Genomic DNA, 10985 nt, shown 5'->3' with positions numbered 1-10985 from the left:
ATTTAACAGGAGATTTATTTGGACCTCCCAAGTCAGCTTTTGTGTCTGTTCGCTCGTAAAGAACTTCTAATCACATAAAGGCCCGCGTGCTCTTGCGTGGTGCTGCAGGTGAGCCAAGACTAGCACATGCACCAGTTAGAGCCTTGGCAAGAGCTGATGACCCAGGAGAATGCGGAGGGTCACTTTCATCAGGTGGAGGGCTTCACATCAGCTCCACCTGGGCCACACCAGCCTCCATCTTTGTGTTATAGCAAGGTGATTTTGGCACCAGCCACAAACAGCTGTGCTGGGGAAAAGGCGCCGCCCAACCCTCCCCCGCCCCCATCCCCAGCCTAATGAGAACGAAGCAAGGCTCAGACTGTAATCCACCCGCGGCAGAAGCCAATCATTCCTCCTCGTTACTGAGCGAAGAAATGCCTCTCAGGGCGCCTTTGGCTCCTTACAAACAAAATAAAACAAATCCTTCCTATGGATTTCATTTGCCATTTAATGCAACCTAATGATTTCCAATTGAAACCATATTCATGTTTGTATTGACTCATTAATAGCACATCCATTTTCCACACAATAAAGCCTGAACATGAACCGGTGACTTTGACCAAAATGCATTAGGTAGCATTAAAGATTAAATAAACACTGTTTCTATGAGTAATGTTTAATGTCCTCTATTTGTCAGCCTATTGAAAAGTGATCTCTGGGTATTTTGAGCAGGGGTTCCACAGGGTGCATTTTGAACATATTATGAGTCATGACTATGTATTAGGACGTGGAATGTTTTCCAGGCCGTCGGTGGAGCTCGTTACAACTTTAGAATATTCTGGTTAATTTGCACAAATTGTTCCAATGTTGATGGCAAAAGCCGAATAGTAAAAGGGCAGAACTGCAACCCATGCGTGATTATAACAGCCGCTCAGAAATGGCTCCAGGGGGCATGAGGAACCAGCCTTGCTTTCTCCCTCTGGGCCAGCGGCGGTATCTGCCTCCGTGGTTCATCTTTGCTGGAGTTGTCTGGGTGGACTGAGTTCAGAAGTGGGTTCCCTTGCTATTGGAGAAGGGATACAGCCTGGGGAGACCTTGTCTGCTTCCTGCCGTTCTCATCCTGCACCTATTCTGCAAGGGAAGAGATGGTGTTTTCTCTGATTTTTGTATTCCCCAGGCTTAAGCGATTTAATACCCAAGAGAAGCATACAGAGCCAGGCCCTGGCAAAGTCCTATAATCCCAACTCTAGCAGAGGTTGAAGTAGGAGTGTCCAAAGTTCTAGGCAACCCTACGCTACTGAGCAAGTTTGAATCACCTTGACAACTCAGGGAGATCTTATCCTAAAATAAAAGATAAAAAGAAGGCTAAAGCCAGAGTTTAGGGGGAAAGCATTTGCCAAGCACACTCAGGGCCAAAGGTACAATCCCCCAAAATCTACAGCAAGGAAGGCAGAAAGTAGGTGTGATGGTAAAACACCTGTAACCCCAGCACTTGGGAGGTAGAGACAGGAGAATCAGGAGTTCAAGATCAGCCTGGACTACACGAAACTCTCCCATACATATAAACAAGAAAAAGAGACAGAAGGAAGACTTCAACAGACTGATTATAATAATTACAATTACAACAATTACTATATATTGAACACCATCTTAGGACAGTCAAGATGCTAAGTGTGTGATACTCATTACCTCTGATTATCTCACTGTTCCCCCAAGCAGATTCTTCCCTGGATATACACTAGATGATTTGTCATAGTTGATTTTACCACTGAGACCATTATCCAGGTGCTATGGTTGAACATGAACTGTCCCCTGACAGGCATGTGAATCACATACTTGGTCTTTAGCTGGTGATGATATTTTAGAAACATATTGGAAAGCTTAGAAAGTGGGGGTTCTAGCTGGAGAAAACAGGTCCCTAGGGTGTGTCTTGGAAGGTTATAATAATTCCTCTTTGCTCAGCTTCCTGTCTGAAACAAGACAAAGAACTCCTCTGCCATAGGCTCTCTCCAGAATGATTGCTTTTGGCCGTGTCTTAGTTAGGGTGTCTATTGCTGTAATCCAACACCATGACCAAAAAGCAAGTTGGGAAGGAAAGGGTTTTTTTGGCTTACACTTCAGCATTGTTGTTCATCATCACTGAAGGAAGTCAGGGCAGGACCCCAGAGGCAGGAGGTAGTGCAAAGGCCATGGAGGAATGCTGCTTACTGGCTTGCTCCCCATGGCTTGCTCAACCCACCTTCTTATAGAACCCAGGACCACAACAAGCCCAGGGATGGCACCACCACCCATAGCCTAGGTTTTCTCCTATTAACCACTCATTGAGAAAATGCCTCCAGGAGATGCAGCTGTAAGGCATTTTCTCAACTGGGGGTCCTTCCTCTGATGACTCTAGCTTGTGTCAAGATGACACCAAAACTAGCTGGTGCAGGTTCCCAAACTACAGAGCTAAATTATGGCTCAAACTCCCTGTAACTGTTCACCAAAGCCCCAATCTCCTCCTATTAGTTAGAAGTTCTCTTGTCTTTGGCCACAGCAGTAAGAAAGATTACTAACACAAAGAAGCACACTTCTTTACTGAATCTTTTCATTCTCACTATGGAATGGCTAGGTTGGGTAAGTTCTCGCAGGCATTTTGCAAATGTAAGTTTAGAACCCAGACAAATGAGATCATCGGTATTTTCTTCCTACTCTGTTTATCTTCCTGCCTTCCCTGACTCCTTGTATTGGATATGTATGTTCTTGGGTAATAAAATATCCTGACAGAAAACAACATAAGAGAGAAAGGGCTTATTTTAAAGGTACACAATCCATCATGGAAGACATACCTGCAGGGAGAGAAAGCATGGTGGCAGGAACAGGAGGCTGGCTGGTCACATTGTGTCTGTTAGCAGGAAGCAGAGAGTGAACAGGAAGTGGGTCCAAGCCATAAAACCTCAAAAGCTAGCCAGTGGTGGCACATGCCTTTTATCCCAGCACTGGGGCAGATGGGTCTCAGAGTTCAAGGCCAGCCTGGTCTACAGAATGAGTTCCAGAACAGCCAAGACTACATAGAGAAACCCTGTCTCAAAAAACAAAAACAAAACAACAGAAAAAAAAATGGGGCTGGAGATATGGCTCAGAGATTAAGAGCACTGGCTGCTCTTCCAGTGGTCCTGAGTTTAATTCCCAGTAACCACATGGTGGCTTACAACCATCTGTAATGAGATCTGGTGCCCTCCTCTGGAATGCACGCATACTTGGAGGCAGAATGTTGTATACATAATAAATAAATCTTTTTTAAAAAAATTTCAAATGTGTTGTTTCTTAAAGAAAGAGAGAGAGAGAGAAAGCCCTCATGTCCTGTTCCTGATGACCCACTTCCTCTAGTGCAGCTCCCAGGCTCTATGACCTTTCCAAATATGTCACTGACTGACTGGAGACCAAGTGTTCAAACACATGCGCCTCAGGGATCATTTCACATCCAACCACAGTACTGCCTCTCGTCTCCCTTCCTCTTTGATGATGTATCATAATCCTTCCCATGTACTCCCCAAGCACCCCAAATGCACCCCTCACCTTCTCTTTTTGATGTGAGAGGTCTTCATTATCTCTGGGGGCCAGGCAAGGCAAACCTTGACACTTCTCACTGCGAAATAGTCAGACAGACCCAGGCCGAGGGACTCCCAGGTACGCACCCTAAAGGGGTAGCTGACCTGGGAACAGAAGCAGGGGCTAGAGCAGTGGTTCTCAACCTGTGAGTCTTGGCGCCCTTGGGAGTCACATATCAGGTATCACATATTAGATATTTACATCAGATTCAGAATAGTAGCAAAATTACACTTATGAAGTCGCAACAGAATAATTTTATTGTCGGGGGTCATCACAACATGAAGAACTGTATTAAAGTCTTACCGCCTTTGGGAGGTTGAGAACCACTCCTCTAGAGGCTTCCAGTTCCAAGTAACGAGAGAAAGGAGGAAAGAACGCAATGCCGTGGGCGAGGGACAGCCTTGAGAGGTATAAACCGAGGGAGTGACACTGTCGGGTGAACGTGGAGCCGATGAAATGTTCCTGGCAAGAGTCATCTCAACCACAGTCTTTAAAAGCTGCCAGCTGTATGTGGGTGGCATCTGGCTTCATCTCAGCATGTTGGATCCAGAAAGACCTTTAGCTATGAACTACCCTAATTCATTAGGAAGGCAAGGCAAGGGGACGTTAATCCTCTCAGATACCTCTTCTAAGTGATCCCTACTTCCTTGTGGCCAACCTCCCCTTAAGGCTTTCTATTGCCAACATTTCTATTTCCCTCTGTTCTTTCTCTGGTCTAGGCGACAGGCGGTGAGGATTGCGTCTCTCCCATGGGACTTCCAGTGTGGTCTAGAACCACCTGTCCCCTAGGGAATGGCATAGACAACGGGCAGGTTGCCGGTTACAGTTGCATACAGACAACTGTATTCGTGTGCCTCTTACCATTGGCTATAGAAACATGCCAGCAAGTCAGCCGGCCCCAGAAGAGCCTCGGGTCTCACCTATTCCCAGATCATCACTCCCTCTAAAGCCAGTGTTGGAATCCCCACAAAAGGAACCAAAGGAAAACAGAAACAAAACCTGGCCACTGTAATTGTCCGGGCTGTTGTCTAGACTACTCAGAATAGGCTTGCACAGGCTTCCACGAGGGAGGTTGGCATCGTCATCTGATTTCCAGGTCAAGAACCTGAGACAAGCGATGGAGCTGCTCACAGGCACAGAGTAGCTAAGAGTCAGTCCTAAGATTTGGACCCAACCAAAGCTGCTTCCCCTGCTTGTGAATTCCTGATGCCTGTTTTCTGGTAACATTGCTCATGACTCTGTTCCATACCCCGTTCACCCTTGGGTAACCTTTCCTGCCTGCTAATTCAACAACAGACCCCACCCTTCGCAATCTGAACACCTGTAGTCCAATCAGAATGATAATAGGTGGGAGAGGGCTCCCTCATTTCAGTCTTGCCAATTAAGTTTAGGACCAGATTTAAATCCTCTAGTATGCCTAGTAATTCAGTGTTGAAGAGCTGGACACTGTAGGATCCCTTGGACTCTCTGGTCAGTCACTATCACCAACTGGTACGCCCCCAGTAAAAGTGAGAAACTTTGTCTCAAAAGAGCCAAGTGTGTGGCACCTGAGGAATTAAATCGGAAGCTCACACACATACACACACACACACACACACACACACACACACACACTGTACGTGTGTAGACAAAACACACTGTAAAATAATAACAGGGCTGGTGAGTTGAATCATTAAGTCAAGGCGTTTGCCACCCAGCTTTCCTGCCTGAGTCTGATCCCTGGGACCCACATAGTAGAGGCAGGGAAGTGACTCCCACTTGCTGGTTTCTGAAGTCCACATGCAAACTTCGGTATGCATGCACATGTGCACACACACACACACATTCATAAATGTCATAAAACTTATACTAGGCGTTTACTGAGTGACCATTTGAAGTCAGACACTGCTTTACGCATGGTTTTAGTCTAGTTTCTGCAGAAGGTCCTTACCATCATCTTCTTTTTCAAGATGAGGAAATAGACATGAAACTGGTGGGGTGAGCATGTACCGTGGTCACATGACACGGAGATTTAAAGGCTAGCGTTTCCTCTCCTTTCCACCACAAGATTGGGAGAGGAGGTGATGCCATGGGGAGACAGCCACCTCACACCATGTGGCCTGTACGCATCACGGGCTCTGTTCCTTAGGGAAGCAAGGATGGGCCATTGAAGCTAAGTCTCAGTTCTGAGGAATATTTCACAGACCTGGGGCCAAGGGTCACCTAAACCAGCTGGATGGTAAGAACCAGAAGGGGCCAGGGAAGACTGGCTTGTTGGAAAACAGCTTACCCCATAATCTGATGTAGGCAAAGGAGCCTCATGAGCACATGCCCACACACGGCTCATGCCTGCTGTCTGCAGACATTATAACCTGTCACGCTTTCACTCCCAGCCCTTGAGGATGACTTCCTCCGTCCCTCTACACAGAACCTACAGGAGCAAAGAAGTTACATAACTCAGCCCATAACACAGAGCAGGCCTCGTTGCAGAACTCTGGACTCCTCTGGTTAACCCCTCTGCCTTCCAAAAAGACGCAGTATATAATAGAAAGAATTATCTGCTTGAACTGAGGGGCTTTGAACCCACTGAGCCTTAGGGGGCTGTCAATTCTAACTCTCCGCACAGGTCTAGCTGCGGGGCCAGCGCTAGATCCCAGCCTGATCTTGTCCTTCTGTTCTTGGGGATGGAGGGCATCTGTTTACGCACTGGAAACTGAGAGGACCCAGTTGGTGTTCCTCTGAGGCTTTCCTGTTGGATCTATAGACCTGTCCATGGGTGAAGGGCGTAGGGCTGAAGGCAAGAGAGCTGTACCCCAAGGGTTGGGCGTTCAAGAAGAGGGTCACCGCCCTCCCAGTTCACCTTTGTCTCTAAATCATACAGGCTTTCCATGTCAAAATCCAGTTTGAAGGTTTATGTTCGTCATTTTAGATTTGTGTGTGTGTGTGTGTGTGTTTATGTATACATTTATGCCTGTTTGTATTCCTGAGCACTGTACTCATGCCTGGTGAAAGCAAAGGTTGGAACAAGGTGTGGGATCCCTTGGACCTGGAGTTACAGATGGTTGGGAGGTACTGTGTGGATGCTGGGAATTGTATGTAGGTCCTCTATAAATAAGTGCTCTTAGCTGCCGAGCTAGCTCATTGGCTCCTGGATATGTTTGTTTGCTTTTTATGTTTTTGTTTTTCTGAGACAGGATTTCTCTGCATAGCCCTAGCTGTCCTGGAATTCGCTCTTTAGACCAGGCTGGCCTCGAATTCACAGAGATCTGCCTCCTTCTGCCTCCCAAGTGCTGAGATTAAAGGCGTGTGCTTCCACCACCCGGTTCCCCCATGAATCTTTCATATGCCACCACTGCCCAGCTGTTCTGTGTTTCTTTGTAAAAAGATGATCTGTTATGACAGATTATGATAGGCTGAACAATTAATGTGGCCAACGTTTCTCCCTCACATTTGTCGAATCTGAAACTTGAAAATTGAGTGACAAGAAAGTCTGAGGTCTGGGAAAGTCCTGGCAAACAGAGCTGGCCAAGCTCCCTGTTCTCTTTTTAGGATCATTCGTGAGTCTCAGCCCTCCTGGTTACCCATCAAAGAACCTATCTCCAGACACAACCATACTGGGATTGGGATATCAGCAGATGCCTTTGCGACCGCAAACATTTCATCTACTGCAGAAGACAGCAAATGACATCCCAAATGGTTATAGGTCTCCAGTGTGGATACCCACTCTTTTTTTTTAATTAATTAATTTATTTATTAAAGATTTCTGCCTCCTCCCCGCCACCTCCTCCCATTTCCCTCCCCCTCCCCTGATCAAGTCCTCCTCCCTCATCAGCTCGAAGAGCAATTAGGGTTCCCTGCCCTGTGGGAAGTCCAAGGACCACCCACCTCCATCCAGGTTTAGTAAGGTGAGCATCTAAACTGCCTAGGCTCCCCCAAAGCCAGTACGTGCAGTAGGATCAAAAACCCATTGCCATTGTTCTTGAGTTCTCAGTAGTCCTCATTGTCTGCTAGATACCCACTCTTGACATCATCCTGTTCCCTGTTCCCAAGCCAGGAGGGAAGTCCCCAGCTTCCCTAGGTTGTCCCTGAGCATGCCACACAGCCTGGTCATCAATGTAGCCCCCTATCTCCAAGCCTCTGCCCCCTTCCACACACACACACACACCAGCATGGAAGAAAACACTTTCCTCCTACTCTTCCTGTGCACAGCAGCCCTTTCCCTCAGGCTTCTGCTCCACACTCCACCCCCCTCCCCTTCTCCCTCCCCACCCATGCAGTAACAGCATGGCCACTTGGTGATTTCTCTGCAGGGAACCCTAAGCCTGACTCTGAAACTGGACCGGGCTTTGTCCCTAGTAGAGAATGCCAGAAATCTTCATGACTGTCTGGCTACTGTCCCTAACATCACAGTCCCCCACCCACACCCCATGGAGGGAAAAGAGCATCCATGGTATGGATCCCAACCAGCTTGGTCTCCTGGGCGCTCTCTCTCGCTCTCTCTCCCCCCCCACCCCCCCCCTCTCTCTCTCACACACACACACACACACACACACACTTTCCAAAACTAAGGGCTTGGTTTAGATATTTCTAAGTTGTCCCCTCCCAAGTCACCAACTGGAAACAGTGTTCACAGGCTGTGACCAGCCACAGCAGCAGTTTGCACAGCAGACTTAGAGAATGTCGCCTGACCGGTATTGTGGGAACACTTGGGCCTTCCAAACCTCACAAGAAAGAAAATGCCTGGGTGAGATTTCCTCGAAGGCTCCTTGCCAAAGGGCTTCTTGGTCACAAGAATCAAGTCCCAGGGGTCTCTCCCACCCACAGACAACCACTTTAATAAAAACAGGTCCTTTAGAACTCAAGCTGTAACAACACCTGATCGGCAGGGAGGAGGAAGGTGATGCCTCCTGTAGAAATTTCAAACTTTTTTTGGTATAATCTCATTTTCTTTATGTGTTTCAGGCAAAGAAAGACACAGCAGGGAAAAAGAAAGTTTGGGAGTTTTTGTTGTTTGTTTGATGGTTGGTTGGTGGGTGGGTGGTTTTGTTTCTGTTTTTCCTAAAAATTTGACTTCAGAGTTAATTAAAAAGGATTTTCCCACCAATAAGCATGAACACTATATACCCTGGATTGATTTCGTTTATATACCAACTGCAATGTCTCCCAGTTCCTCATATGATGTCAGCTCACTTTGAATAGTAACAACCAAAATATATATAGATGTATAATGTAAGTACTTTAACACACACACACACACACACTCACATATGCCGACAGTTGGCTCACTTCCTTCCTAAACTCTTACAGCATTCTGGAATGATTTCAATATTCCTGTGTGAAAACACACCTTTGCTTCCAACGCAAGTTGCTGACTGGCTCCTTCATGCAGGTGGTCCTCCTGTGTGTGCCTCAACGTCAAGCTACTTGCTTTAATTCCATCTCCTTTCTATTAAAGGAGTTGCAGGCTTTTCTTCTGGCAATGCTGTTGCAGACAAGTGACACCTTTCAAAAGGGACAATTTTTCCAATGTCAGTGACTTGGCGCTTTTAGAAAGAAGCGAAGTGTGAGCAGAGGAGAAAACTGAGATCCTGAGAGGGAACAGCTTATCCAACCTCATCATGGGCAAGCTAGCAAGAAAACTCTGATATCCTAGCTGCTGCTGCTGAGGGATTTGTGTTACCAAGACCTTCTCAAATCTTAGACAAACAAACAAATAGTACCTTCTTTCATGGACCCATTTATCTAGTCCTTAAAAAGTTTTTCTCTTTCTTTATTATGTCCGCATGCGTGTGTGTGTGTGTGTGTGTGTGTGTGTGTGTGTGTGTGTGTGTGCTTGTGTGCACATGCAGCTATTCACCTCTGGGTCTGGAGGTATTGGCAGTTATGAGGCACTTGATATGGGTGCTGGGAACCAAACTCTGATCTTCTACAAAAGCCACAAGAGCCTTTAGCTATGGAGTCATCTCTAGCCTCCAGGGGCCTTCATCACGTTATTTTTACCCCTTGCTTGAAAACACTGACTGCTTTTACACAGACGTCATCCTTGTTTAGTGTATAATACCACAGATAACCCCATTCTGGCACTAGAGAGGCCCAGCTACGGGGACCTTAATCTGTGACATCTGGTATGACCAGATATGTCATGCTTTGTCCTCAGAATTGTCCCTATATCATTGGCTGGCCATCTGGTCCTTCTAGCAAGACACTGCGCAAAAACCAATTCTGCACTAACTGTCGATGATGATTTATGTCTGTGATATCATCACCTAGGAGGGTAACTGTTCTTCTTAAAAAATAATAAAAGGGGGTCAGGGGTGTTCTTCTTGAACACGGGGCACAGGACAGACATGCACGGCGGAACAAACACAGACACGACACGGCGGCTCCCACGTGGGTCCACTTTAATGGGGGAGGGAAACACAAAAGGACGAAGGATGTGGGACACACGAGGAAAAGGCAGGACGAGGAGAGGGGGCCTCGTGTGGCCCTGCCTTTTAACGGGGGGGCACAAGGCAATCTGGGAAGAATATCCCACACCTGCGCGCAGGTGTGCGCACAGGCGTGCGCACAGGCAACCATAGTCCAGGGGGAGTCTGGGAGTTGTAGTTTTCCAAAAGAACAACAGTAACATTAGACAATTGTGATTTCAAGTCTAGCCTGGGCCACAGGGTGAAACCCTGTCTCAAAACACAAAACAACAGTTAAACAAACAAACAAACAAAACCCCTAAAACAAGGAAGATGAAAAAAATTCTCTCAGTGTTTTTCCTCACATAAGACACCTTCCCTAAACATCTTTCCTCCCCAACCAACAATGTCTTTTAACTCACATCTCACCCCATCTCAGATAAACATAACCACAGTTTATCATGAAGAGGCAAACAAAGAAAAGTCCTCAGGAGGCTAAGAATATGGTGTTGGGGTACGACAACCAGACACAGTAGAGACACTGATGGAATTTACTCTGGTTAGAGAAGGCATGACAATCAGGCATGGTGAAGCAGACAGCAGCTGGAATCAGAGTCCATAAAGCCCAGTGATCCATGTTAAGTTTGGATGGTACCCTGTCAACTGTGGGGGCTATGGGAGCATTAAATAACAAGGCACAACGTGAGACTGGGCTTTAGAATTTTTAAAGTTACTGAAATAGCAGGTAAAGCTGAGTATGTCAGCACGTACCTGTCACTTCTGTATTTGGGAAGTAAGGATAATGTGAGTTCAAGGTCAACCTCAGCTCGGTAGTAAGAATGTATCCCAAAAAGAAAGGAAGGCAGGAAGGCAGGAAGGCAGGAAGGCAGGAAGGCAGGAAGGCAGGAAGGCAGGAAGGCAGGAAGGCAGGAAGGAAGAAAGGCAGGAAGGCAGGAAGACAGGAAGGCAGGAAGGCAGGAAGGCAGGAAGGCAGGAAGGCAGGAAGGAAGGAAGGAAGGAAGGAAGGAA

The sequence above is a fragment of the Microtus ochrogaster genome, unplaced genomic scaffold (assembly GCF_000317375.1).
Source record: "Microtus ochrogaster isolate Prairie Vole_2 unplaced genomic scaffold, MicOch1.0 UNK10, whole genome shotgun sequence".
Classification (NCBI taxonomy): Eukaryota; Metazoa; Chordata; class Mammalia; order Rodentia; family Cricetidae; genus Microtus; species Microtus ochrogaster.
The sequence above is the reverse complement of the archived record's forward strand: the minus strand, read 5'-3'. Positions refer to the sequence as shown.